At 68.4% G+C, this 27,711-nt stretch overlaps 6 non-coding genes and 1 pseudogene across 6 annotated transcripts; all 7 read left to right on the forward strand.

The window, feature by feature from the left end:
• The first annotated feature begins 3,136 nt into the window (after window positions 1-3,136).
• Window positions 3,137-3,252, forward strand: LOC138919271 (5S ribosomal RNA; annotated as a pseudogene).
• A 3,874-nt stretch (window positions 3,253-7,126) lies between these two features.
• On the forward strand, window positions 7,127-7,244 carry LOC138919258 (5S ribosomal RNA). The gene has a single exon (XR_011429283.1). It is a non-coding gene; the product is annotated as a 5S ribosomal RNA (ribosomal RNA).
• Window positions 7,245-11,084: 3,840 nt separating this feature from the next.
• Window positions 11,085-11,204, forward strand: LOC138919264 (5S ribosomal RNA). The gene has a single exon (XR_011429300.1). It is a non-coding gene; the product is annotated as a 5S ribosomal RNA (ribosomal RNA).
• A 3,876-nt stretch (window positions 11,205-15,080) lies between these two features.
• LOC138919249 (5S ribosomal RNA) lies at window positions 15,081-15,197 on the forward strand. Its single transcript, XR_011429264.1, has one exon. It is a non-coding gene; the product is annotated as a 5S ribosomal RNA (ribosomal RNA).
• A 3,879-nt stretch (window positions 15,198-19,076) lies between these two features.
• Window positions 19,077-19,196, forward strand: LOC138919163 (5S ribosomal RNA). Its single transcript, XR_011429136.1, has one exon. It is a non-coding gene; the product is annotated as a 5S ribosomal RNA (ribosomal RNA).
• A 3,852-nt stretch (window positions 19,197-23,048) lies between these two features.
• On the forward strand, window positions 23,049-23,165 carry LOC138919266 (5S ribosomal RNA). The gene has a single exon (XR_011429301.1). It is a non-coding gene; the product is annotated as a 5S ribosomal RNA (ribosomal RNA).
• A 3,835-nt stretch (window positions 23,166-27,000) lies between these two features.
• On the forward strand, window positions 27,001-27,119 carry LOC138919252 (5S ribosomal RNA). Its single transcript, XR_011429267.1, has one exon. It is a non-coding gene; the product is annotated as a 5S ribosomal RNA (ribosomal RNA).
• Window positions 27,120-27,711: the final 592 nt, after the last annotated feature.

Genomic DNA, 27,711 nt, shown 5'->3' on the forward strand with positions numbered 1-27,711 from the left:
TTCTTAAAGACGTCCCCTTCCCCAAGTGTCTAAGTTTCAAGCGCCTCCCCCCGCTCCCCGGCTGGGATACAGCTCCGTCTCCGTCTTGGCTTTTGTCTTTTTGGGGGGGGTCCTGCCTTCGTTTGAAAGGTCGGTGTCTGGCTCCTCGTGGATCCCTTGCATCCGTTTTGATTCTGAACAGACTGGATGGAAGGATTAGGAATCTTGCTGCGCTGGCCCAGGGTTTGGTGTCCCCTCACTCAGGTGCCTCACTCTGTCCTGCCCCCCTCCTGGCCTCTGTCTGCCAAGGAGTGAATGACGAGTCCCCCGAGAGGACATTTCCGTCCTCAGCGGCCAGCCCTTCCTGGCTCCTTGGCTTGAGCTTTCATATCGTGCGGCTCGGGCAGCTTTGAAAGTCTGCTCTTCCCCTGCCTGTGTCCCGCGCAGACTATCGCGGAAAGGGGATCCGGGAAGCGGGAGGAGTTTGCTCCAGGGGAGGAGGCAGGGATGACAGGGAGGAGGAGAGGGAGACTTGCCTCAGATGCACGGACTTTTACATTTTCAAGGGGGAATTCATCAAGGTGGCCCGTCTCTTCCCCACCGCAGACAGAAAGCAATAGTTGCTCGCTGTGGAGAAGCTGGGACATGCGGGCAGAGCAGGAAGAGAGGACCTCAACCTCCATCCTCTCACCGTTCAGCAATCATCCTGGGAGCGAATATCCTCGTGTTTCCCTTTTCCCGTAGGCCCCACTTTCCTGCCAGAGCAGACCCAGGGCACCTGTGGCCTGCTTCCTGCGGGGATGGCGGGGTGGCGGGCGGGGCGGGCCGCGCGTCGCTCCCTGCAGGGTAGCGCCCTGGGTGGTTCTGGTTCCGACGGCTCCCCCAATCTGACCTCCGATGAGCGTGTTCTGCTGGGAGAACTGGGGCTGTGTCTCCGTAAGTTTCCCGGAGTGCGGGCCCGGACTTGGTCTCAAACGAAGGCTCGGCAGCAAGGGCCGCCGTTCCTGCGGGGACTGCGCCCTCCCTGAGCGGCAGTTGCCTCATCTGGTTGGAAAGGGGTCCTGTTAGTGCCTCGTCGGTGGCGTTGTTGCGGCGCGGAAGCGAGGCACGGGCACCGCTCAGCACGGAGCGCGTGGTTGGTGCGCGCTCATCGTCTGCCGTCCTTCCCGTGAGCAGTGCTTTCCGCCGACATTCGCCCGGCACCTGCGGGCCGCGTGCCTGCTTGGGGCCGGACCCAGCCTTCGAGGACGCAGGTGCCAAAATCTCTGCCTTTGGGGGAGTTCGCCGCCTCGTGCCTGGGACGGGAGGACCGACGGCAGACCAACACGTCCCGACGAGAGGCGGCGTCCCCGACGACGGGACGCGGTGCCGTGGGAAATGGAGAGCCTGGCACAGCCGAGTCCTGGTCAGACATGCGTTGATGGCGTCGCTCTCTTTCCCCCAGCCCGCCCCCGCCCCCACCCGGCCCCCCGGCCCTTTCCTCTCCCTCGCGTCCCGAGGTCCCCTTTCCCACGCGGGATCCAAGAACGCCCACAGGGCCCAAACTCTTGGATGGGCAGTGCAGACATCGTGCACTGGATCCCGGGTGGACGACGGGGAGGGCTGCGGCCCAGAGCCCTGAAGCCCAGAGGTCTCGGGACGGGGATACCCCGTGACGTGGGGGCACCAACGGGTGTTCCGACGTGCGTTTCCCTCCCCGTAATCACACCGTGGCGCTCATCCGTCCATCCTCGGCGTGCTGGCCATCTTGGTAAAACTAAGGAGACTTAACGGGTGAGCTAACCTGTGGGAGACCCTGGGTAATGTCCCTACCTGCGCTCGAGCAGACTGTGGGCTTGTGGTCGTCGGGGAGGGGTTCTGTATGCGTCTGGTAGATTGCGTTGGTTTCTCGGGCGAAGTTCTCCGTGTCCTGACTTTCTGGCTGCTCGTTCTGTCAACTCAGGAAGTCCGGGGGCGCCCCGCAGAAAAGGAAAAGAGCCAGAACGAAGAGCGAGAAGGAAAGAAACACACAAACACGCACGCGCACACAAAAGCACGCACACACAGAGCGAGCGAGAGCGAGAGCGAGGCGAGAGCGAGCCCGAGCCCGGCTGCCTGTCCGTGGCTCCTGGGCGTCCGGTCGCGGGACAGGGATCCCAGGAGCGCTGCACTCCTGAGACCCTGTCTGCGTCCCAGGGCCCCAGGGGTGATCGCCAGCCCCAGGGCCCCCGCCTCCTTGCCCGGGCCCAGCTCAAGCACCACCGCCCTCTAATGGGGAAGCTGCCTCTTGGGCAGGGCCTCTCTGTGTCAGGCGTCTGTGTGTCTGTCCCGGGGTGTCTGTCTGGGTCCGTGTCTCGGATCCTCTCCAATCTCTCTGTCTCTGCCTCTGTCTCTGTCTCTGTCTCTGTCTCTCAGGTCAGTCAGTCAGGAGCTGTCCAGGGTGGCCGCGGGGCCTGGGGTTGAGGGCGCGGTCCGGGTCCCGTGGGCGGGGCGCGGGGCGGGGCGGGGGAAGGTGGCCCGCCCTGGTCTCCCCGCGCCCCGCCGCCCGCCCCGGAGGGGTTTCCGGTGATGCCCTCTGGTCGCGCCGGTGGCTCCAGCTGGATTTGGGCAAGTTGGGGCCGGGCCGGGAGCGGCCGCCGAGGGGGTTGTTGGGCGGTTCGTTGGGGAGCGCCTCGGGCCGGAGGGCCTCGCCGGCCCGGGGCCCCGACGCGCGAGACGCGCCGACGCGCCGACGCGCCCGACGCCCCGGGCCACCTGTCCCCGAGCAGAGCAGCCGGATGTCCTGCGACCCGTCGCCGGGATGCGGGCGGACAGGAGGCCTGGAGCGTCCGGGGCCGGCAGGAGGCGCCTAGACTTGCGCCCCGCCCGCCCACAGTCCCCGGGGTGCCCGAGGCCTCCCGCGCCCTGGGCGGGCGGCAGGGCAGGGCAGGGCGGGGCAGGGCGGGGCAGGGCAGGGTTTGGCTGGCCGCGGCGGCGGCAGCGGCGGCGGCGGCGGCGGCGGGAGGCAGTGGCAGGCAGGCGGCAGGCGGCGGGCGCGGGGCGCAGGGGACGCGGGCGGCCGGTGCGCGTCACAGGGGCTCGGGCGCGCGCGTCACAGACGCCAGGCGGCGACGCGTCGCAGGGGCCAGGCGGCGCGCGCGCGCGAGGCTTCTTAGGGGCGCCGGCGGCAGCCATCAGCGTCTACGGCCATACCACCCTGAACGCAGATCTCGTCTGATCTCGGAAGCTAAGCAGGGTCGGGCCTGGTTGGTACTTGGATGGGAGACCGCCTGGGAATACCGGGTGCTGTAGCTTTGCCTCCCGCCGCCTCCCCTCTCCTTTTGCGCCCCCCCCAACGGCCCCAGCGCCGCTCCCTCCACGCTCCTCCCCGCCCCTCCTCCCTCCTCACCGGTCGCCCCATCGCCCCGCCACGCCCCCACCGCTGTCCAGCCGCGAGTGCCCGCGGCCGCGGCCACCGCCGCCGCCGCCGCCGCCGCCGCCGCCCAGCCCCTTCACCTCGCGGCCCCACGGGAACCCAGGGCCAACCGGGGCCGGCCCGTGGCCGTGCCCCCGACGCCGCCCTCGTCCGGCGGGCTCCCTCTGTCCTCGGCGGCCTCTTCCCACCCGCGGGCTCCTGAGAGCCTAGCGGTCCACTCGGCCGGGCGGGCACCCAAGCAGTTGGTCGAGTCGTGGTGTGCGATGGAACGGATCCCGCTCCGGGCTGCGGAGGCCCGGACAGCTTCAGCAAGCTGCCAGCAGCCCTCCGTCTTCAGAGCCCATCTGGAAAGACCCCGGGTCAGGCCTCTCCAAACAGCACCTACAGAAGGACGGGGCCCACTGGGCTCGAGAGGAGCCTTCCGGGCCTGGCCATCCATCCCAAGCGGGGCGGCTTCTGGATTTTCTGATGCCTGCGCCGTGTCAGCTTCTCCAAGTCGGTACCTGGCTGTCCTTGATACCGTCGTTCGCGAGAAACCCTCGTTCCGCACCGGAGTTAGTACGGGTCCTTTTGTGTTGTCTTTCCTTAAAGACGTCCCCTTCCCCAAGTGTCTAAGTTTCAGCGCCTCCCCGCTCCCCGGCTGGGATGCAACTCCGTCTCCGTCTTCGCTTTTGTCTTTTTGGGGGGGGGGGGGGTCCTGCCTTCGTTTGAAAGGTCGGTGTCTGGCTCCTCGTGGATCCCTTGCATCCGTTTTGATTCTGAACAGACTGGATGGAAGGATTAGGGTCTTGCTGCGCTGGCCCAGGGTTTTGGTGTCCCCTCACTCAGGTGCCTCACTCTGTCCTGCCCCCTCCTGGCCTCTGTCTGCCAGAGGGAGTGGACGAGTCCCCCGAGAGGACATTTCCGTCCTCAGCGGCCAGCCCTTCCTGGCTCCTTGGCTTGAGCTTTCATATCGTGCGGCTCGGGCAGCTTTGAAAGTCTGCTCTTCCCCTGCCTGTGTCCGCGCAGACTATCGCGGAAAGGGGATCCGGGAAGCGGGAGGGGAGTTTGCTCAGGGGAGGAGAGCGGGGATGACAGGGAGGAGGAGAGGGGGAGACTTGCCTCAGATCGCACGGACTTTTACATTTCAAGGGGGGAATTCATCAAGGTAAGCCGTCTCTTCCCCACCGCAGACAGAAAGCAATAGTTGCTCGCTGTGGAGAAGCTGGGACATGCGGGCAGAGCAGGAAGAGAGGACCTCAGCCTCCATCCTCTCACCGTTCAGCAATCATCCTGGGAGCGAATATCCTCGTGTTTCCCTTTTCCCGTGGGCCCCACTTTCCCTGCCAGAGCAGACCCAGGGCACCTGTGGCCTGCTTCCTGCTTGCCCGGGATGGCGGGGTGGCGGGGCGGGCGGGCCGCGTCGCTCCCTGCAGGGTAGCGCCCTGGGTGGTTCTGGTTCCGACGGCTCCCCCAATCTGACCTCCGATGAGCGTGTTCTGCTGGGAGAACTGGGGCTGTGTCTCCGTAAGTTTCCCGGAGTGCGGCCCCGGAGGCTTGGTCTCAAACGAAGGCTCGGCAGCAAGGGCCGCCGTTCCTGCGAGGGACTCGCCCTCCCTGAGCGGCAGTTGCCTCATCTGGTTGGAAAGGGGTCCTGTTAGTGCCTCGTCGGTGGCGTTGTTGCGAGCGCGGAAGCGGGAGCACGGAGCACGCGCTCCAGCACGGAGCGCGGCACTGGTTGGTGCGCGCTCATCGTCTGCCGTCCTTCCCTGTGAGCATAGTGCTTTCCGCCGACATTCGCCCGGCACCTGCGGGCCGCGTGCCTGCTTGGGGCCGGACCCAGCAGCCGAGGACGCAGGTGCCAAAATCTCTGCCTTTGGGGAGTTCGCCGCCTCGTGCCTGGGACGGGAGGACCGACGGCAGACCAACACGTCCCGACGAGAGGCGGCGTCCCCGGCGGCGGGACGCGGTGCCGTGGGAAATGGAGAGCCTGGCACAGCCGAGGGTCCTGGTCAGACATGCGTTGATGGCGTGCTCTCTTTCCCCCAGCCCGCCCCCCGCCCCCCACCCCGGCCCCCCGGCCCTTTCCTCTCCCTCGCGTCCAGGTCCCCCAACGGGATCCAAGAACGCCCACAGGGCCAAACTCTTGAGATGGGCAGTGCAGACATCGTGCACTGGATCCCGGAGTGGACGACGGGAGAGGGCTGCGGCCCAGAACCCTGAAGCCCAGAGGTCTCGGGACGGGGATACCGGTGACGTCGGGAGGCACCAACGGGTGTTCCGACGTGCGTTTCCCTCCCCGTAATCACGTGGCGCTCATCCGTCCATCCTCGGCGTGCTAGCCATCTTGGTAAAACTAAGGAGACTTAACGGGTGAGCTAACCTGTGGGAGACCCTGGGTAATGTCCCTACCTGCGCTCGAGCAGACTGTGGACCGCTGTGGTCGTCGGGGAGGGTTCTGTACGTCTGTTAGTTGCGTTGGTTTCTCGGGCGAGTTCTCCGTGTCCTGACTTTTCTGGCTGCTCGTTCTGTCAACTCAGGAAGTCCGGGGGCCCCGCGAAAGAGAAAAGAGCCAGAACGAAGAGGCGAGAGAGAAGGAAAGAAACACACAAACACGCACGCGCACACAAACGCGCACACACAGAGCGAGAGCGAGAGCGAGAGCGAGAGCGAGAGCGAGCCCGAGCCCGGCTGCCTGTCCGTGGCTCCTGGGCGTCCGGGTCGCGGGACAGGGATCCCAGGAGCGCTGCACTCCTGGGACCCTGTCTGCCGTCCCAGGGCCCCAGGGGTGATCGCCAGCCCCAGGGCCCCCGCCTCCTTGCCGGGCCCAGCTCAAGCACCACCGCCCTCCTGTGGGGAAGCTGCCTCTTGGGCAGGGCCTCTCTGTGTCAGCGTGAGCGTCTGTGTGTCTGTCCCGGGGGTGTCTGTCTGGGTCCGTGTCTCGGATCCTCTCAATCTCTCTGTCTCTGCCTCTGTCTCTGTCTCTGTCTCTGTGTCTCTCAGGTCGGTCAGTCAGGAGCTGTCCAGGGTGGCCGCAGGGCCTGGGGTTGAGGGCGCGGTCCGGGTCCCGTGGGCGGGGCGCGGGGCGGGGCGAAGGGGTGGCCCGCCCTGGTCTCCCCGCGCCCCGCCGCCCGCCCCGGAGGGTTTCCGGTGATGCCCTCTGGTCGCGCCGGTGGCTCCAGCTGGATTTGGGCAAGTTGGGGCCGGGCCGGAGCGGCGGCCGCCGGGGGTTGTTGGGCCCGGGTTCGTTGGGAGGCGCCTCGGGCCGGAGGGCCTCGCCGGCCCGGGGCCCCGACGCGCTGACGCGCCGGCGCGCCGACGCGCCCGACGCCCCGGGCCACCTGTCCCCGAGCAGAGCAGCCGGATGTCCTGCGACCCGTCGCCGGGATGCGGGCGGACAGGAGGCCTGGAGCGTCCGGGGCCGGCTTGGGGAGAGCGCCTAGACTTGCGCCCCGCCCGCCCACAGTCCCCGGGGTGCCCGAGGCCTCCCGCGCCCTGGGCGGGCGGCAGGGCGGGGCGGGGCAGGGCGGGGCAGGGCAGGGCGGGGTTTGGCTGGCCGCGGCGGCGGCGGCGGCGGCGGCGGCGGCGGCGGCGGGAGGCGGTGGCAGGCGGGCGGCGGGCGGCGGAGCGCGGGGGCGCAGGGGACGCGGGCGGCCGGTGCGCGTCACAGGGGCTCGGGCGCGCGCGTCCAGACGCCAGGCGACGGCGCGTCACAGGGGCCAGGCGACGCGCGCGCGCGCGGGCTTCTTGGGGGCGCCGGCGGCGGCCGCCAGCGTCTACGGCCATACCACCCTGAACGCGCCCGATCTCGTCAGTCTCGGAAGCTAAGCAGGGTCGGGCCTGGTTAGTACTTGGATGGGAGACCGCCTGGGAATACCGGGTGCTGTAGGCTTTGCCTCCCGCCGCCTCCCTCTCCTTTTGCGCCCCCCCGCCCCCGGCCCTAGGCCGCTCCCTCACGCTCCTCCCGCCCCTCCTCCCTCCTCACCGGTCGCCCCATCGCCCCGCCACCCCCCGCTGTCCAGCCGCGCGAGCACCCCGCGGCCCGGCCCCCGCCCCGCCCCGCCGCCGCACGCCCAGCCCGCCCTCGCGGCCCCGGGAACCCAGGGCCAACCGGGGCCGGCCCCAGCGTGGCCGTGCCCCGACGCCGCCCTCGTCCGGCGGGCTCCCTCTGTCCTCGGCGGCCTCTTCCCACCCGCCAGGCTCTGAGAGACCTAGCGGTCCACTCGGCCGGCGCGGCACCCAAGCAGTTGGTCGAGTCGTGGTGTGCGATGGAACGGATCCCGCTCCGGGCTGCGGAGGCCCGGACAGCTTCAGCAAGCTGCCAGCAGCCTCCGTCTTCCAGAGCCCATCTAGGAAGGACCCGGGTCCAGGCCTCTCCAAGCAGCACCTACAGAAGGACAGGGCCTGGGCTCGAGAGGAGCCTTCCGGGCCTGGCCATCCATCCCAGCGGGACGGCTTCTGGATTTTCTGATGCCTGCGCCGCGTGTGTCAGCTTCTCCAAGTCGGTACCTGGCTGTCCTTGATACCGTCGTTCGCGAGAAACCCTCGTTTCCGCACCGGAGTTGGTACGGGTCCTTTTGTGTTGTCTTTCCTTGAGCGTCCCCTTCCCCCAAGTGTCTAAGTTTCAGCGCCTCCCCCGCTCCCCGGCTGGGATGCAACTCCGTCTCCGTCTTCGCTTTTGTCTTTTGGGGGGGGGGGGGTCCTGCCTTCGTTTGAAAGGTCGGTGTCTGGCTCCTCGTGGATCCCTTGCATCCGTTTTGATTCTGAACAGACTGGATGGAAGGATTAGGAATCTTGCTTCGTTGGCCCAGGGTTTTGGTGTCCCCTCACTCAGGTGCCTCCTCTGTCCTGCCCCCTCCTGGCCTCTGTCTGCCAGAGGGAGTGGACGAGTCCGAGAAGGACATTTCCGTCCTCAGCGGCCAGCCCTTCCTGGCTCCTTGGCTTGAGCTTTCATATCGTGCGGCTCGGGCAGCTTTGAAAGTCTGCTCTTCCCCTGCCTGTGTCCGCGCAGACTATCGCGGAAAGGGGATCCGGGAAAGCGGGAGGGGAGTTTGCTCAGGGGAGGAGAGCGGGGATGACAGGGAGGAGGAGAGGGAGACTTGCCTCAGATCGCACGGACTTTTACATTTTCAAGGGGGAATTCATCAAGGTAAGCCGTCTCTTCCCCACCGCAGACAGAAAGCAATAGTTGCTCGCTGTGGAGAAGCTGGGACATGCGGGCAGAGCAGGAAGAGAGGACCTCAACCTCCATCCTCTCACCGTTCAGCAATCATCCTGGGAGCGAATATCCTCGTGTTTCCCTTTTCCCGTGGGCCCCACTTTCCCTGCCAGAGCAGACCCAGGGCACCTGTGGCCTGCTTCCTGCTGCCCGGGATGGCGGGGTGGCGGGCGGGCGGCCGCCGTCGCTCCCTGCAGGGTAGCGCCCTGGGTGGTTCTGGTTCCGACGGCTCCCCCAATCTGACCTCCGATGAGCGTGTTCTGCTGGGAGAACTGGGGCTGTGTCTCCGTAAGTTTCCCGGAGTGGGCCCGGAGGCTTGGTCTCAAACGAAGGCTCGGCAGCAAGGGCCGCCGTTCCTGCGAGGACTCGCCCTCCCTGGCGGCAGTTGCCTCATCTGGTTGGAAAGGGGTCCTGTAGTGCCTCGTCGGTGGCGTTGTTGCGGCGCGGAAGCGGGGGCACGGAGCACACGCTCAGCACGGAGCGCGGCACTGGTTGGTGCGCTCTGTCGTCTGCCGTCCTTCCTGTGAGCATAGTGCTTTCCGCCGACATTCGCCCGGCACCTGCGGGCCGCGTGCCTGCTTGGGGCCGGACCCAGCAACCGAGGACGCAGGTGCCAAAATCTCTGCCTTTGGGGAGTTCGCCGCCTCGTGCCTGGGACGGGGAGGACCGACGGCAGACCAACACGTCCCGACGAGGCGGCCCCGACGGGACGCGGTGCCGTGGGAAATGGAGAGCCTGGCACAGCCGAGGGTCCTGGTCAGACATGCGTTGATGGCGTCGCTCTCTTTCCCCCAGCCCGCCCCCGCCCCCCACCCCGGCCCCCGGCCCTTTCCTCTCCCTCGCGTCCCGGGGTCCCCTTCCAACGGGATCCAAGAACGCCCGGGCCCCAAACTCTTGAGATGGGCAGTGCAGACATCGTGCACTGGATCCCGGGTGGACGACGGGAGAGGGCTGCGGCCCAGAACCCTGAAGCCCAGAGGTCTCGGGACGGGGATACCGATGACGTCGGGAGGCACCAACGGGTGTTCCGACGTGCGTTTCCCTCCCCGTAATCACACCGTGGCGCTCATCCGTCCATCCTCGGCGTGCTAGCCATCTTGGTAAAACTAAGGAGACTTAACGGGTGAGCTAACCTGTGGGAGACCCTGGGTAATGTCCCTACCTGCGCTCGAGCAGACTGTGGACGCTGTGGTCGTCGGGAGGGTTCTGTACGTCTGGTAGATTGCGTTGGTTTCTCGGCGAAGTTCTCCGTGTCCTGACTTTTCTGGCTGCTCGTTCTGTCAACTCAGGAAGTCCGGGGGCGCCCCGCAGAAAGAGGAAAAGAGCCAGAACGAAGAGGCGAAGAGAGAAGGAAAGAAACACACAAAAACGCACGCGCACACAAACGCGCACACACAGAGCGAGAGCGAGAGCGAGAGCGAGAGCGAGAGCGAGCCAGGCCCGGCTGCCTGTCCGTGGCTCCTGGGCGTCCGGGTCGCGGGAGAGGATCCCAGGAGCGCTGCACTCCTGAGACCCTGTCTGCACGTCCCAGGGCCCCAGGGGTGATCGCCAGCCCCAGGGCCCCCGCCTCCTTGCCCCGGGCCAAGCTCCGCACCACCGCCCTCCTGTGGGGAAGCTGCCTCTTGGGCAGGGCCTCTCTGTGTCAGCGTGAGCGTCTGTTGTCTGTCCCGGGGGTGTCTGTCTGGGTCCGTGTCTCGGATCCTCTCAATCTCTCTGTCTCTGCCTCTGTCTCTGTCTCTGTCTCTGTGTCTCTCAGGTCGGTCAGTCAGGAGCTGTCCAGGGTGGCCGCAGGGCCTGGGGTTGAGGGCGCGGTCCGGGTCCCGTGGGCGGGAGCAGGGCGGGGCGGGAAGGGTGGCCCGCCCTCGACCCGCGCCCCGCCGCCGGCCCCGAGAGGGTTTCCGGTGATGCCCTCTGGTCGCGCCGGTGGCTCCAGCTGGATTTGGGCAAGTTGGGGCCGGGCCGGAGCGGCGCCGCCGGGGGTTGTTGGGCCCGGGTTCGTTGGGAGGCGCCTCGGGCCGGAGGGGGCTCGCCGGCCCGGGGCCCCGACGCGCTGACGCGCCGACGCCCGCGCGCCGGCGCGGGCCACCTGTCCCCGAGCAGAGCAGCCGGATGTCCTGCGACCCGTCGCCGGGATGCAGGCGGACAGGAGGCCTGGAGCGTCCGGGGCCGGCTTGGAGACGCCTAGACTTGCGCCCCGCCGCCCACAGTCCCCGGGGTGCCCGAGGCCTCCCGCGCCCTGGGCAGGGCGGCAGGGCAGGGCAGGGCAGGGCGGGGCAGGGCAGGGGCAGGGTTGGCTGGCCGCGGCGGCGGCGGCGGCGGCGGCGGCGGCGGCGGGAGGCAGTGGCAGGCAGGCGGCGGCGGCGGAGCGCGGGGCGCAGGGGACGCGGGCGGCCGGTGCGCGTCACAGGGGCTCGGGCGCGCGCGTCACAGACGCCAGGCGACGGCGCGTCACAGGGGCCAGGCGACAGCGCGCGCGCGCGGGGGCTTCTTAGGGGCGCCGGCGGCGCCGTCAGCGTCTACGGCCATACCACCCTGAACGCGCCCGATCTCGTCTGATCTCGGAAGCTAAGCAGGGTCCGGGCCTAGTTAGTGCTTGGATGGGAGACCGCCTGGGAATACCGGGTGCTGTAGGCTTTTGCCTCGCCCGCCTCCTCTCCTTTTGCGCCCCCCCAACGGCCCCAGCGCCGCTCCCTCCACGCTCCCCTCCCGCCCTCCCTCCCTCCTCACCGGTCGCCCCATCGCCCCGCCACGCCCCCACCGCTGTCCAGCCGCGCAGTGCCCGCGGCCGCGGCGTACCGCCGCCGCCGCCGCCGCCGCCGCCGCCCAGCCCTTCCACCTCGCGGCCCCACGGGAACCCAGGGCCAACCGGGGCCGGCCCCGCGTGGCCGTGCCCCGACGCCGCCCTCGTCCGGCGGGCTCCCTCTGTCCTCGGCGGCCTCTTCCCCACCCGCCAGGCTCCTGAGAGACCCTAGCGGTCCACTCGGCCGGCGCGGCACCCAAGCAGTTGGTCGAGTCGTGGTGTGCGATGGAACGGATCCCGCTCCGGGCTGCGGAGGCCCGGACAGCTTCAGCAAGCTGCCAGCAGCCCCTCCGTCTTCCAGAGCCCATCTAGGAAAGACCCCGGGTCAGGCCTCTCCCAACAGCACCTACAGAGGACGGGGCCCACTGGGCTCGAGAGGGAGCCTTCCGGGCCTGGCCATCCATCCCAAGCGGGACGGCTTCTGGATTTTCTGATGCCTGCGCCGTGTGTCAGCTTCTCCAAGTCGGTACCTGGCTGTCCTTGATACCGTCGTTCGAGAAACCCTCGTTTCCGCACCGGAGTTGGTACGGGTCCTTTTGTGTTGTCTTTCCTTAAAGACGTCCCCTTCCCCAAGTGTCTAAGTTTCAAGCGCCTCCCCCCGCTCCCCGGCTGGGATGCAACTCCGTCTCCGTCTTACTTTTGTCTTTTGGGGGGGGGGGGGTCCTGCCTTCGTTTGAAAGGTCGGTGTCTGGCTCCTCGTGGATCCCTTGCATCCGTTTTGATTCTGAACAGACTGGATGGAAGGATTAGGAATCTTGCTGTTGGCCCAGGGTTTTGGTGTCCCCTCACTCAGGTGCCTCACTCTGTCCTGCCCCCCTCCTGGCCTCTGTCTGCCAGAGGGAGTGGACGGAAGTCCCCCGAGAGGACATTTCCGTCCTCAGCGGCCAGCCCTTCCTGGCTCCCTTGGCTTGAGCTTTCATATCGTGCGGCTCGGGCAGCTTTGAAAGTCTGCTCTTCCCCTGCCTGTGTCCGCGCAGACTATCGCGGAAAGGGGATCCGGGGAAAGCGGGAGGGAGTTTGCTCAGGGGAGGAGACGGGGATGACAGGGAGGAGGAGAGGGGAGACTTGCCTCAGATCGCACGGACTTTTACATTTTCAGGGGGAATTCATCAAGGTAAGCCGTCTCTTCCCCACCGCAGACAGAAAGCAATAGTTGCTCGCTGTGGAGAAGCTGGGACATGCGGGCAGAGCAGGAAGAGGACCTCAACCTCCATCCTCTCACCGTTCAGCAATCATCCTGGGAGCGAATATCCTCGTGTTTCCCTTTTCCCGTGGGCCCCACTTTCCCTGCCAGAGCAGACCCAGGGCACCTGTGGCCTGCTTCCTGCTGCCCGGGATGGCGGGGTGGCGGGGCGGGGCGGGCCGCGCGTCGCTCCCTGCCAGGGTGGCGCCCTGGGTGGTTCTGGTTCCGACGGCTCCCCCAATCTGACCTCCGATGAGCGTGTTCTGCTGGGAGAACTGGGGCTGTGTCTCCGTAAGTTTCCCGGGTGCGGGCCCGGAGGCTTGGTCTCAAACGAAGGCTCGGCAGCAAGGGCCGCCGTTCCTGCGAGGGACTCGCCCTCCCTGAGCGGCAGTTGCCTCATCTGGTTGGAAAGGGGTCCTGTTAGTGCCTCGTCGGTGGCGTTGTTGCGGCGCGGAAGCGGGAGCACGGGCCCACCGCTCAGCACGGAGCGCGGCACTGGTTGGTGCGCGCTCATCGTCTGCCGTCCTTCCCTGTGAGCATAGTGCTTTCCGCCGACATTCGCCCGGCACCTGCGGGCCGCGTGCCTGCTTGGGGCCGGACCCAGCAGCCGAGGGACGCAGGTGCCAATCTCTGCCTTTGGGGAGTTCGCCGCCTCGATGCCTGGGACGGGAGGACCGACGGCAGACCAGCACGTCCCGACGAGAGGCGGCGTCCCCCGGCCGACGGGACGCGTGCCGTGGGAAATGGAGAGCCTGGCACAGCCGAGGTCCTGGTCAGACATGCGTTGATGGCGTCGCTCTCTTTCCCCCAGCCCGCCCCCGCCCCCACCCCGGCCCCCCGGCCCTTTCCTCTCCCTCGCGTCCCGAGGTCCCCTTTCCAACGGGATCAGACGCCCACAGGGCCCAAACTCTTGAGATGGGCAGTGCAGACATCGTGCACTGGATCCCGGGTGGACGACGGGAGAGGCTGCGGCCCAGAACCCTGAAGCCCAGAGGTCTCGGGACGGGGATACCGGTGACGTCGGAGGCACCAACGGGTGTTCGACGTGCGTTTCCCTCCGTAATCACACCGTGGCGCTCATCCGTCCATCCTCGGCGTGCTAGCCATCTTGGTAAAACTAAGGAGACTTAACGGGTGAGCTAACCTGTGGGAGACCCTGGGTAATGTCCCTACCTGCGCTCGAGCAGACTGTGGACGCTGTGGTCGTCGGGGAGGGTTCTGTACGTCTGGTAGATTGCGTTGGTTTCTCGGGCGAAGTTCTCCGTGTCCTGACTTTTCTGGCTGCTCGTTCTGTCAACTCAGGAAGTCCGGGGGCGCCCCGCAGAAAAGGAAAGAGCCAGAACGAAGCGAAGAGAGAAGGAAAGAAACACACAAACACGCACGCGCACACAAACGCGCACACACAGAGCGAGAGCGAGAGCGAGAGCGAGAGCGAGAGCGAGCCCGAGCCCGGCTGCCTGTCCGTGGCTCCTGGGCGTCCGGGTCGCGGGAGAGGGATCCCAGGAGCGCTGCACTCCTGAGACCCTGTCTGCACGTCCCAGGGCCCCAGGGGTGATCGCCAACCCCAGGGCCCCCGCCTCCTTGCCCGGGCCCAGCTCAGCACCACGCCCTCCTGTGGGGAAGCTGCCTCTTGGGCAGGGCCTCTCTGTGTCAGCGTGAGCGTCTGTGTGTCTGTCCCGGGGTGTCTGTCTGGGTCCGTGTCTCGGATCCTCTCAATCTCTCTGTCTCTGCCTCTGTCTCTGTCTCTGTCTCTGTGTCTCTCAGGTCGGTCAGTCAGGAGCTGTCCAGGGTGGCCGCGGGGCCTGGGGTTGAGGGCGCGGTCCGGGTCCCGTGGGCGGGGCGCGGGGCAGGGCGGGGAAGGGTGGCCGCCTGGTCTCCCCGCGCCCCGCCGCCCCCCGGAGGGGTTTCCGGTGATGCCCTCTGGTCGCGCCGGTGGCTCCAGCTGGATTTGGGCAAGTTGGGGCCGGGCCGGAGCGGCGGCCGCCGGGTTGTTGGGCCCGGGTTCGTTGGGAGGCGCCTCGGGCGGAGGGGCCTCGCCGGCCCGGGGCCCCGACGCGCTGACGCGCCGACGCGCCGACGCGCCCGACGCCCCGGGCCACCTGTCCCCGAGCAGAGCAGCCGGATGTCCTGCGACCCGTCGCCGGGATGCGGGCGGACAGGAGGCCTGGAGCGTCCGGGGCCGGCGGGAGGCGCCTAGACTTGCGCCCCGCCCGCCCACAGTCCCCGGGGTGCCCGAGGCCTCCCGCGCCCTGGGCGGGCGGCGGGCAGGGCGGGGCAGGGCAGGGCAGGGCAGGGCAGGGTTTGGCTGGCCGCGGCGGCGGCGGCGGCGGCGGCGGCGGCGGCGGGAGGCGGTGGCAGGCGGGCGGCGGGCGGCGGAGCGCGGGGCGCAGGGGACGCGGGCGGCCGGTGCGCGTCACAGGGGCTCGGGCGCGCGCGTCCAGACGCCAGGCGACGGCGCGTCACAGGGGCCAGGCGACAGCGCGCGCGCGCGCGAGCTTCTTAGGGGCGCCGGCGGCAGCCGCTCAGCGTCTACGGCCATACCACCCTGAACGCCCGATCTCGTCTGATCTCGGAAGCTAAGCAGGGTCGGGCCTGGTTAGTACTTGGATGGGAGACCGCCTGGGAATACCGGGTGCTGTAGGCTTTTGCCTCCCGCCGCCTCCCTCTCCTTTTGCGCCCCCCCAACGGCCCCAGCGCCGCTCCCTCACGCTCCTCCCGCCCCTCCTCCCTCCTCACCGGTCGCCCCATCGCCCCGCCACGCCCCCACCGCTGTCCAGCCGCGCGAGTGCCCCGCGGCCGCGGCCACCGCCGCCGCCGCCGCCGCCGCCGCCGCCCAGCCCTTCCACCTCGCGGCCCCACGGGAACCCAGGGCCAACCGGGGCCGGCCCCGCGTGGCCGTGCCCCCGACGCCGCCCTCGTCCGGCGGGCTCCCTCTGTCCTCGGCGGCCTCTTCCCACCCGCCAGGCTCTGGGAGACCCTAGCGGTCCACTCGGCCGGCGCGGCACCCAAGCAGTTGGTCGAGTCGTGGTGTGCGATGGAACGGATCCCGCTCCGGGCTGCGGAGGCCCGGACAGCTTCAGCAAGCTGCCAGCAGCCCCTCCGTCTTCCAGAGCCCATCTAGGAAAGACCCCGGGTCAGGCCTCTCCAAACAGCACCTACAGAAGGACGGGGCCCACTGGGCTCGAGAGGAGCCTTCCGGGCCTGGCCATCCATCCCAAGCGGGACGGCTTCTGGATTTTCTGATGCCTGCGCCGTGTGTCAGCTTCTCCAAGTCGGTACCTGGCTGTCCTTGATACCGTCGTTCGCGAGAAACCCTCGTTTCCGCACCGGAGTTGTCGGGTCCTTTTGTGTTGTCTTTCCTTAAGCGTCCCCTTCCCCCAAGTGTCTAAGTTTCAAGCGCCTCCCCCCGCTCCCCGGCTGGGATGCAACTCCGTCTCCGTCTTCGCTTTTGTCTTTTGGGGGGGGGGGGGTCCTGCCTTCGTTTGAAAGGTCGGTGTCTGGCTCCTCGTGGATCCCTTGCATCCGTTTTGATTCTGAACAGACTGGATGGAAGGATTAGGAATCTTGCTGCGCTGGCCCAGGGTTTTGGTGTCCCCTCACTCAGGTGCCTCACTCTGTCCTGCCCCCCTCCTGGCCTCTGTCTGCCAGAGGAGTGGACGAGTCCCCCGAGAGGACATTTCCGTCCTCAGCGGCCAGCCCTTCCTGGCTCCTTGGCTTGAGCTTTCATATCGTGCGGCTCGGGCAGCTTTGAAATCTGCTCTTCCCCTGCCTGTGTCCGCGCAGACTATCGCGGAAAGGGGATCCGGGAAGCGGGAGGAGTTTGCTCAGGGGGAGGAGCGGGGATGACAGGGAGGAGGAGAGGGAGACTTGCCTCAGATCGCACGGACTTTTACATTTTCAGAGGGGGAATTCATCAAGGTAAGCCGTCTCTTCCCCACCGCAGACAGAAAGCAATAGTTGCTCGCTGTGGAGAAGCTGGGACATGCGGGCAGAGCAGGAAGAGAGGACCTCAACCTCCATCCTCTCACCGTTCAGCAATCATCCTGGGAGCGAATATCCTCGTGTTTCCCTTTTCCCGTGGGCCCCACTTTCCCTGCCAGAGCAGACCCAGGGCACCTGTGGCCTGCTTCCTGCTGCCCGGGATGGCGGGGTGGCGGGGGGGGCGGAGCGCGCGTCGCTCCCTGCAGGGTAGCGCCCTGGGTGGTTCTGGTTCCGACGGCTCCCCCAATCTGACCTCCGATGAGCGTGTTCTGCTGGGAGAACTGGGGCTGTGTCTCCGTAAGTTTCCCGGAGTGCGGCCCCGGAGGCTGGTCTCAAACGAAGGCTCGGCAGCAAGGGCCGCCGTTCCTGCGAGGGACTCGCCCTCCTGAGCGGCAGTTGCCTCATCTGGTTGGAAAGGGGTCCTGTTAGTGCCTCGTCGGTGGCGTTGTTGCGGCGCGGAGCGGGCACGGGCACACCGCTCAGCACGGAGCGCGGCACTGGTTGGTGCGCGCTCATCGTCTGCCGTCCTTCCCTGTGAGCATAGTGCTTTCCGCCGACATTCGCCCGGCACCTGCGGGCCGCGTGCCTGCTTGGGGCCGGACCCAGCAGCCGAGGACGCAGGTGCCAAAATCTCTGCCTTTGGGGGAGTTCGCCGCCTCGTGCCTGGGACGGGAGGACCGACGACGGGCCAACACGTCCCGACGAGAGGCGGCGTCCCCGGCCGACGGGACGCGGTGCCGTGGGAAATGGAGAGCCTGGCACAGCCGAGGTCCTGGTCAGACATGCGTTGATGGCGTCGCTCTCTTTCCCCCAGCCCGCCCCCCGCCCCCCACCCCCGGCCCCCGGCCCTTTCCTCTCCCCTCGTCCCGAGGGTCCCCTTTCCAACGGGATCCAAGAACGCCCACAGGGCCCAAACTCTTGAGATGGGCAGTGCAGACATCGTGCACTGGATCCCGGAGGGGACGGGAGAGGGCTGCGGCAGAACCCTGAAGCCCAGAGGTCTCGGGACGGGGATACCGGACGACGTCGGGAGGCACCAACGGGTGTTCCGACGTGCGTTTCCCCTCCCCGTAATCACACCGTGGCGCTCATCCGTCCATCCTCGACGTGCTAGCCATCTTGGTAAAACTAAGGAGACTTAACGGGTGAGCTAACCTGTGGGAGACCCTGGGTAATGTCCCTACCTGCGCTCGAGCAGACTGTGGACGCTGGGTCGTCGGGGAGGGGTTCTGTACGTCTGGTAGATTGCGTTGGTTTCTCGGGCGAAGTTCTCCGTGTCCTGACTTTTCTGGCTGCTCGTTCTGTCAACTCAGGAAGTCCGGGGGCGCCCCGCAGAAAGAGGAAAAGAGCCAGAACGAAGCGAAGAGAGAGGAAAGAAACACACAACACACGCACGCGCACACAAGCGCGCACACACAGAGCGAGAGCGAGAGCGAGAGCGAGAGCGAGAGCGAGCCCGAGCCCGGCTGCCTGTCCGTGGCTCCTGGGCGTCCGGGTCGCGGGACAGGGATCCCAGGGCGCTGCACTCCTGAGACCCTGTCTGCACGTCCCAGGGCCCCAGGGGTCGCCAGCCCCAGGGCCCCCGCCTCCTTGCCCGGGCCCAGCTCAAGCACCACCGCCCTCCTGTGGGGAAGCTGCCTCTTGGGCAGGGCCTCTCTGTGTCAGCGTGAGCGTCTGTGTGTCTGTCCCGGGGTGTCTGTCTGGGTCCGTGTCTCGGATCCTCTCAATCTCTCTCTGTCTCTGCCTCTGTCTCTGTCTCTGTCTCTGTGTCTCTCAGGTCGGTCAGTCAGGAGCTGTCCAGGGTGGCCGCAGGGCCTGGGGTTGAGGGCGCGGTCCGGGTCCCGTGGGCGGGGCGCAGGGCGGGGCCGGGAAGGGTGGCCTGGTCTCCCCGCGCCCCGCCGCCGCCCCGGAGGGTTTCCGGTGATGCCCTCTGGTCGCGCCGGTGGCTCCAGCTGGATTTGGGCAAGTTGGGGCCGGGCCGGAGCGGCGGCCGCCGGGGGTTGTTGGGCCGGGTTCGTTGGGAGGCGCCTCGGGCCGGAGGGGCCTCGCCGGCCCGGGGCCCCGACGCGCGACGCGCCGGCGCGCGCGACGCGCCCGGCCGCCCCGGGCCACCTGTCCCCGAGCAGAGCAGCCGGATGTCCTGCGACCCGTCGCCGGGATGCGGGCGGACAGGAGGCCTGGAGCGTCCGGGGCCGGCGGGGAGAGCGCCTAGACTTGCGCCCCGCCCGCCCACAGTCCCCGGGGTGCCCGAGGCCTCGCGCCCTGGGCGGGCGGCAGGGCAGGGCAGGGCAGGGCAGGGCAGGGCAGGGCAGGGTTTGGCTGGCCGCGGCGGCGGCGGCGGCGGCGGCGGCGGCGGCGGCGGGAGGCAGTGGCGGGCGGGCGGCAGGCGGCGGAGCGCGGGGCGCAGGGGACGCGGGCGGCCGGTGCGCGTCACAGGGGGCTCGGGCGCGCGCGTCCAGACGCCAGGCGACGGCGCGTCCAGGGGCCAGGCGACAGCGCGCGCGCGCGCGGGCTTCTTAGGGGCGCCGGCGGCGCCGCCAGCGTCTACGGCCATACCACCCTGAACGCGCCCGATCTCGTCTGATCTCGGAAGCTAAGCAGGGTCGGGCCTGGTTAGTACTTGGATGGGGAGACCGCCTGGGAATACCGGGTGCTGTAGGCTTTTGCCTCCCGCCGCCTCCCTCTCCTTTTGCGCCCCCCCGCCCCCGGCCCTAGAGCCGCTCCCTCCACGCTCCTCCCGCCCCTCCTCCCTCCTCACCGGTCGCCCCATCGCCCCGCCACGCCCCCACCGCTGTCCAGCCGCGCGAGTGCCCCGCGGCCCGCGGCCACCGCCCCGCCGCCGCCGCCGCCCCGCCCAGCCCTTCCACCTCGCGGCCCCACGGGAACCCAGGGCCAACCGGGGCCGGCCCCGCGCGTGCCCCGGCCGCCCTCGTCCGGCGGGCTCCCTCTGTCCTCGGCGGCCTCTTCCCACCCGCCAGGCTCCTGAGAGACCCTAGCGGTCCACTCGGCCGGCGCGGCACCCAAGCAGTTGGTCGAGTCGTGGTGTGCGATGGAACGGATCCCGCTCCGAGCTGCGGAGGCCCGGACAGCTTCAGCAAGCTGCCAGCAGCCCTCCGTCTTCCAGAGCCCATCTAGGAAAGACCCCGGGTCAGGCCTCTCCAAACAGCACCTACAGAAGGACGGGGCCCACTGGGCTCGAGAGGAGCCTTCCGGGCCGGCCATCCATCCCAAGCGGGACGGCTTCTGGATTTTCTGATGCCTGCGTGTGTCAGCTTCTCCAGAGTCGGTACCTGGCTGTCCTTGATACCGTCGTTCGCGAGAAACCCTCGTTTCCGCACCGGAGTTAGTACGGGTCCTTTTGTGTTGTCTTTCCTTAAAGACGTCCCCTTCCCCAAGTGTCTAAGTTTCAAGCGCCTCCCCCCGCTCCCCGGCTGGGATGCAGCTCCGTCTCCGTCTTCGCTTTTGTCTTTTGGGGGGGGGGGGGTCCTGCCTTCGTTTGAAGGTCGGTGTCTGGCTCCTCGTGGATCCCTTGCATCCGTTTTGATTCTGAACAGACTGGATGGAAGGATTAGGAATCTTGCTGCTGGCCCAGGGTTTTGGTGTCCCCTCACTCAGGTGCCTCACTCTGTCCTGCCCCCTCCTGGCCTCTGTCTGCCAGAGGGAGTGGACGAGTCCCCCGAGAGGACATTTCCGTCCTCAGCGGCCAGCCTTCCTGGCTCCTTGGCTTGAGCTTTCATATCGTGCGGCTCGGGCAGCTTTGAAAGTCTGCTCTTCCCTGCCTGTGTCCGCGCAGACTATCGCGGAAAGGGGATCCGGGAAAGCGGGAGGGAGTTTGCTCAGGGGAGGAGAGCGGGGATGACAGGGAGGAGGAGAGGGGAGACTTGCCTCAGATCGCACGGACTTTTACATTTTCAAGGGGGAATTCATCAAGGTAAGCCGTCTCTTCCCCACACAGACAGAAAGCAATAGTTGCTCGCTGTGGAGAAGCTGGGACATGCGGGCAGAGCAGGAAGAGAGACCTCAACCTCCATCCTCTCACCGTTCAGCAATCATCCTGGGAGCGAATATCCTCGTGTTTCCCTTTTCCCGTGGGCCCCACTTTCCCTGCCAGAGCAGACCCAGGGCACCTGTGGCCTGCTTCCTGCTTGCCCGGGATGGCGGGGTGGCGGGGCGGGGCGGGCCGCGCGTCGCTCCTGCGGGGTAGCGCCCTGGGTGGTTCTGGTTCCGACGGCTCCCCCAATCTGACCTCCGATGAGCGTGTTCTGCTGGGAGAACTGGGGCTGTGTCTCCGTAAGTTTCCCGGAGTGCGGGCCCGGAGGCTTGGTCTCAAACGAAGGCTCGGCAGCAAGGGCCGCCGTTCCTGCGAGGGACTCGCCCTCCCTGGCGGCAGTTGCCTCATCTGGTTGGAAAGAGGGGTCCTGTTGCCTCGTCGGTGGCGTTGTTGCGAGCGCGGAAGGCGGAGCACGGGGCACACCGCTCAGCACGGAGCGGCACTGGTTGGTGCGCGCTCATCGTCTGCCGTCCTTCCCTGTGAGCATAGTGCTTTCCGCCGACATTCGCCCGGCACCTGCGGGCCGCGTGCCGCAGGGCCGGACCCAGCAGCCGAGGACGCAGGTGCCAAAATCTCTGCCTTTGGGGGAGTTCGCCGCCTCGTGCCTGGGACGGGAGGACCGACGGCAGACCAGCACGTCCCGACGAGAGGCGGCGTCCCCGACGACGGGACGCGGTGCCGTGGGGAAATGGAGAGCCTGGCACAGCCGAGTCCTGGTCAGACATGCGTTGATGGCGTCGCTCTCTTTCCCCCAGCCCGCCCCCCGCCCCCACCCCGGCCCCCGGCCCTTTCCTCTCCCTCGCGTCCCGGGGTCCCCTTTCCAACGGGATCCAAGAACGCCCACAGGGCCCAAACTCTTGAGATGGGCAGTGCAGACATCGTGCACTGGATCCCGGGTGGACGACGGGAGAGGGCTGCGGTAGAACCCTGAAGCCCAGGGTCTCGGGACGGGGACCGGTGACGTCGGGAGGCACCAACGGGTGTTCCGACGTGCGTTTCCCTCCCCGTAATCACACGTGGCGCTCATCCGTCCATCCTCGGCGTGCTAGCCATCTTGGTAAAACTAAGGAGACTTAACGGGTGAGCTAACCTGTGGGAGACCCTGGGTAATGTCCCTACCTGCGCTCGAGCAGACTGTGGACGCTGTGGTCGTCGGGGAGGGGTTCTGTACGTCTGGTAGATTGCGTTGGTTCTCGGGCGAAGTTCTCCGTGTCCTGACTTTTCTGGCTGCTCGTTCTGTCAACTCAGGAAGTCCGGGGGCGCCCCGCAGAAAGAGGAAAGAGCCAGAACGAAGGCGAAGAGAGAAGGAAAGAAACACACAAACACGCACGCGCACACAAACGCGCACACACAGAGCGAGAGCGAGAGCGAGAGCGAGAGCGAGAGCGAGCCCGAGCCCCGGCTGCCTGTCCGTGGCTCCTGGGCGTCCGGGTCGCGGGAGAGGGATCCCAGGAGCGCTGCACTCCTGGAGACCCTGTCTGCACGTCCCAGGGCCCCAGGGGTGATCGCCAGCCCCAGGGCCCCCGCCTCCTTGCCCGGGCCCAGCTCAAGCACCACGCCCTCCTGTGGGGAAGCTGCCTCTTGGGCGGGCCTCTGTGTCAGGCGTGAGCGTCTGTGTGTCTGTCCCGGGGGTGTCTGTCTGGGTCCGTGTCTCGGATCCTCTCGTCTCTCTGTCTCTGCCTCTGTCTCTGTCTCTGTCTCTGTGTCTCTCAGGTCGGTCAGTCAGGAGCTGTCCAGGGGTGGCCGCGGGGCCTGGGGTTGAGGGGCGCGGTCCGGGTCCCGTGGGCGGGGCGCAGGGCGGGGCGGGGGAAGGGTGGCCCGCCCTGGTCTCCCCGCGCCCGCCGCCCGCCCCGGAGGGGTTCCGGTGCCCTCTGGTCGCGCCGGTGGCTCAGCTGGTTTGGGCAAGTTGGGGCCGGGCCGGAGCGGCGGCCGCCGGGGGTTGTTGGGCCCGGGTTCGTTGGGAGGCGCCTCGGGCCGGAGGGGCCTCGCCGGCCCGGGGCCCCGACGCGCTGACGCGCCGACGCGCCGACGCGCCCGCGCCCGGGCCACCTGTCCCCGAGCAGAGCAGCCGGATGTCCTGCGACCCGTCGCCGGGATGCGGGCGGACAGGAGGCCTGGAGCGTCCGGGGCCGGCAGGAGAGCGCCTAGACTTGCGCCCCGCCCGCAGTCCCCGGGGTGCCGGGCCTCCCCGCGCCCTGGGCGGGGCAGCAGGGCGGGGCAGGGCAGGGCAGGGCGGGGCGGGGTTTGGCTGGCCGCGGCGGCGCGGCGGCGGCGGCGGCGGCGGCGGCGGGAGGCAGTGGCAGGCGGGCGGCAGGCGGCGGAGCGCAGGGCGCGGGGCGGGCGGCCGGTGCGCGTCACAGGGGCTCGGGCGCGCGCGTCACAACGCCAGGCGCGGCGCGTCACAGGGGCCAGGCGACAGCGCGCGCGCGCGCGAGGCTTCTTAGGGGCGCCGGCGGCAGCAGCGTCTACGGCCATACCACCCTGAACGCGCCCGATCTCGATGTCTCGGAAGCTAAGCAGGGTCGGGCCTGGTTAGTACTTGGATGGGAGACCGCCTGGGAATACCGGGTGCTGTAGGCTTTTGCCTCCCGCTGCCTCCCTCTCGCCCCCCCCCGCCCCGGCCCTAGAGCCGCTCCCTCCCACGCTCCTCCCGCCCTCCTCCTCCTCACGGTCGCCCCATCGCCCCGCCGCCCCACCGCTGTCCAGCCGCGCGAGTGCCCCGCGGCCGCACCGCCGCCGCCGCCGCCGCCGCCGCCCAGCCCTTCCACCTCGCGGCCCCACGGGAACCAGGGCCAACCGGGGCCGGCCCCGCGTGGCCGTGCCCCGGACGCCGCCCTCGTCCGGCGGGCTCCCTCTGTCCTCGGCGGCCTCTTCCCACCCGCCAGGCTCCTGAAGACCCTAGCGGTCCACTCGGCCGGCGCGGCACCCAAGCAGTTGGTCGAGTCGTGGTGTGCGATGGAACGGATCCCGCTCCGGGCTGCGGAGGCCGGACAGCTTCAGCAAGCTGCCAGCAGCCCCTCCGTCTTCCAGAGCCCATCTAGGAAAGACCCGGGTCAGGCCTCTCCAAACAGCACCTACAGAAGGACGGGGCCCACTGGGCTCGAGAGGAGCCTTCCGGGCCTGGCCATCCATCCCAAGCGGGACGGCTTCTGGATTTTCTGATGCCTGCGCCGTGTGTCAGCTTCTCAAGTCGGTGCCTGGCTGTCCTTGATGCCGTCGTTCGCGAGAAACCCTCGTTCCGCACCGGAGTTAGTACGGGTCCTTTTGTGTTGTCTTTCCTTAAAGACGTCCCCTTCCCCAAGTGTCTAAGTTTCAAGCGCCTCCCCCGCTCCCCGCTGGGATGCAACTCCGTCTCCGTCTTCGCTTTTGTCTTTTGGGGGGGGGGGGTCCTGCCTTCGTTTGAAGGTCGGTGTCTGGCTCCTCGTGGATCCCTTGCATCCGTTTTGATTCTGAACAGACTGGATGGAAGGATTAGGAATCTTGCTTCGTTGGCCCAGGGTTTTGGTGTCCCCTCACTCAGGTGCCTCACTCTGTCCTGCCCCCCTCCTGGCCTCTGTCTGCCAGAGGGAGTGGACGAGTCCCCGAGAGGACTTCCGTCCTCAGCGGCCAGCCCTTCCTGGCTCCTTGGCTTGAGCTTTCATATCGTGCGGCTCGGGCAGCTTTGAAAGTCTGCTCTTCCCCTGCCTGTGTCCGCGCAGACTATCGCGGAAAGGGGATCCGGGAAAGCGGGAGGAGTTTGCTCCAGGGAGGAGAGCGGGGATGACAGGGAGGAGGGAGAGGGGAGACTTGCCTCAGATCGCACGGACTTTTACATTTTCAAGGGGAATTCATCAAGGTAAGCCAATCTCTTCCCCACCGCAGACAGAAAGCAATAGTTGCTCGCTGTGGAGAAGCTGGGACATGCGGGCAGAGCAGGAAGAGAGGACCTCAACCTCCATCCTCTCACCGTTCAGCAATCATCCTGGGAGCGAATATCCTCGTGTTTCCCTTTTCCCGTGGGCCCCACTTTCCCTGCCAGAGCAGACCCAGGGGCCTGTGGCCTGCTTCCTGCTGCCCCCGGGATGGCGGGGTGGCGGGGCGGGGCGGGCGCGTCGCTCCCTGCAGGGTAGCGCCCTGGGTGGTTCTGGTTCCGACGGCTCCCCCAATCCCGGCCTCCGATGAGCGTGTTCTGCTGGGAGAACTGGGGCTGTGTCTCCGTAAGTTTCCCGGAGTGCGGGCCCGGAGGCTTGGTCTCAAACGAAGGCTCGGCAGCAAGGGCCGCCGTTCCCTGCGAGGGACACGCCCTCCCTGAGCGGCAGTTGCCTCATCTGGTTGGAAAGGGGTCCTGTTAGTGCCTCGTCGGTGGCGTTGTTGCGAGCGCGGAAGCGGGAGCACGGAGCACCGCTCAGCACGGAGCGCGGCTGGTTGGTGCGCGCTCATCGTCTGCCGTCCTTCCCTGAGCATGAGTGCTTTCCGCCGACATTCGCCCGGCACCTGCGGGCCGCGTGCCTGCTTGGGGCCGGACCCAGCAGCCGAGGACGCAGGTGCCAAAATCTCTGCCTTTGGGGGAGTTCGCCGCCTCGTGCCTGGGACGGGAGGACCGACGGCAGACCAACACGTCCCGCGAGAGGCGGCGTCCCCGCCGGGACGCGGTGCCGTGGGAAATGGAGAGCCTGGCACAGCCGGGTCCTGGTCAGACATGCGTTGGTGGCGTCGCTCTCTTTCCCCCAGCCCGCCCCCGCCCCCACCCCGGCCCCCCGGCCCTTTCCTCTCCCTCGCGTCCCGAGGGTCCCCTTTCCAACGGGATCCAAGAACGCCCACAGGGCCCAAACTCTTGAGATGGGCAGTGCAGACATACACTGGATCCCGGGTGGACGACGGGAGGAGCTGCGGCCCAGAACCCTGAAGCCCAGAGGTCTCGGGACGGGGATACCGGTGACGTCGGGAGGCACCAACGGGTGTTCCGACGTGCGTTTCCCTCCCCGTAATCACACCGTCGCTCATCCGTCCATCCTCGGCGTGCTAGCCATCTTGGTAAAACTAAGGGAGACTTAACGGGTGAGCTAACCTGTGGGAGACCCTGGGTAATGTCCCTACCTGCGCTCGAGCAGACTGTGGACGCTGTGGTCGTCGGGAGGGGGTTCTGTCGTCTGGTAGATTGCGTTGGTTTCTCGGCGGGAGTTCTCCGTGTCCTGACTTTTCTGGCTGCTCGTTCTGTCAACTCAGGAAGTCCGGGGGCGCCCCGCAGAAAGAGGAAAGAGCCAGAACGAAGAGGCGAAGAGAAGGAAAGAAACACACAAACACGCACGCGCACACAAAAACGCGCACACACACGAGCGAGAGCGAGAGCGAGCGAGCGAGCGAGCCCCGGCTGCCTGTCCGTGGCTCCTGGGCGTCCGGGTCGCGGGACAGGATCCCAGGAGCGCTGCACTCCTGAGACCCTGTCTGCACGTCCCGGGCCCCAGGGGTGATCGCCAGCCCCAGGGCCCCCGCCTCCTGCCCGGGCCCAGCTCAAGCACCACCGCCCTCCTGTGGGGAAGCTGCCTCTTGGGCAGGGCCTCTCTGTGTCAGCGTGAGCGTCTGTGTCTGTCCCGGGGGTGTCTGTCTGGGTCCGTGTCTCGGATCCTCTCAATCTCTCTGTCTCTGCCTCTGTCTCTGTCTCTGTCTCTGTGTCTCTCAGGTCGGTCAGTCAGGAGCTGTCCAGGGTGGCCGCGGGGCCTGGGGTTGAGGGCGCGGTCCGGGTCCCGTGGGCGGGCGCGGGGCGGGGCGGGGAAGGGTGGCCCGCCCTGGTCTCCCCGCGCCCCGCCGCCGCCCGGAGGCTTTCCGGTGATGCCCTCTGGTCGCGCGGTGGCTCCAGCTGGATTTGGGCAAGTTGGGGCGGGCCGGGCAGGCGGCCGCCAGGGTTGTTGGGCCCGGGTTCGTTGGGGCCTCGGGCCGGAGGGCCCTCGCCGGCCCGGGGCCCGGCACGCTGACGCGCCGACGCGCCGACGCGCCCGGCGCCCCGGGCCACCTGTCCCGAGCAGAGCAGCCGGATGTCCTGCGACCCGTCGCCGGGATGCGGGCGGACAGGAGGCCTGGAGCGTCCGGGGCCGGCTTGGGAGAGCGCCTAGACTTGCGCCCCGCCCGCCCACAGTCCCCGGGGTGCCCGAGGCCTCCCGCGCCCTGGGCGGGCGGCAGGGCAGGGCAGGGCGGGGCAGGGCAGGGCAGGGCAAGGGTTTGGCTGGCCGCGGCGTGGCGGCGGCCGCGGCGGCGGCGGGAGGCAGTGGCAGGCAGGCGGCAGGCGGCGGAGCGCGGGGCGCAGGGGACGCGGGCGGCCGGTGCGCGTCACAGGGGCTCGGGCGCGCGCGTCACAGACGCCAGGCGACGGCGCGTCACAGGGCCAGGCGACAGCGCGCGCGCGCGCGGGGCTTCTTGGGCGCCGGCGGCAGCCGCCAGCGTCTACGGCCATACCACCCTGAACGCGCCCGATCTCGTCTGATCTCGGAAGCTAAGCAGGGTCGGGCCTGGTTAGTACTTGGATGGGAGACCGCCTGGGAATACCGGGTGCTGTAGGCTTTTGCCTCCCGCCGCCTCCCTCTCCTTTTGCGCCCCCCCCCGGCCCCAGCGCCGCTCCCTCCACGCTCCTCCCGCCCCTCCTCCCTCCTCACGGTCGCCCCATCGCCCCGCACGCCCCACCGCTGTCCAGCCGCGCGAGTGCCCCGCGGCCGCGGCCACCGCCGCCGCCGCCGCCGCCGCCGCCGCCGCCCAGCCCTTCCACCCTCGCGGCCCCACGGGAACCTGGGGCCAACCGGGGCCGGCCCCGCGTGGCCGTGCCCCCGGCCGCCCTCGTCCGGCGGGCTCCCTCTGTCCTCGGCGGCCTCTTCCCACCCGCCAGGCTCTGAGAGACCCTAGCGGTCCACTCGGCCGGCGCGGCACCCAAGCAGTTGGTCGAGTCGTGGTGTGCGATGGAACGGATCCCGCTCCGGGCTGCGGAGGCGGACAGCTTCAGCAAGCTGCCAGCAGCCCCTCCGTCTTCCAGAGCCCATCTAGGAAAGACCCCGGGTCAGGCCTCTCCAAACAGCACCTACAGAAGGACGGGGCCCACTGGGCTCGAGAGGAGCCTTCCGGGCCTGGCCATCCATCCCAAGCAGGACGGCTTCTGGATTTT

The sequence above is a fragment of the Equus caballus genome, chromosome 1 (assembly GCF_041296265.1).
Source record: "Equus caballus isolate H_3958 breed thoroughbred chromosome 1, TB-T2T, whole genome shotgun sequence".
NCBI classification, from domain to species: Eukaryota; Metazoa; Chordata; class Mammalia; order Perissodactyla; family Equidae; genus Equus; species Equus caballus.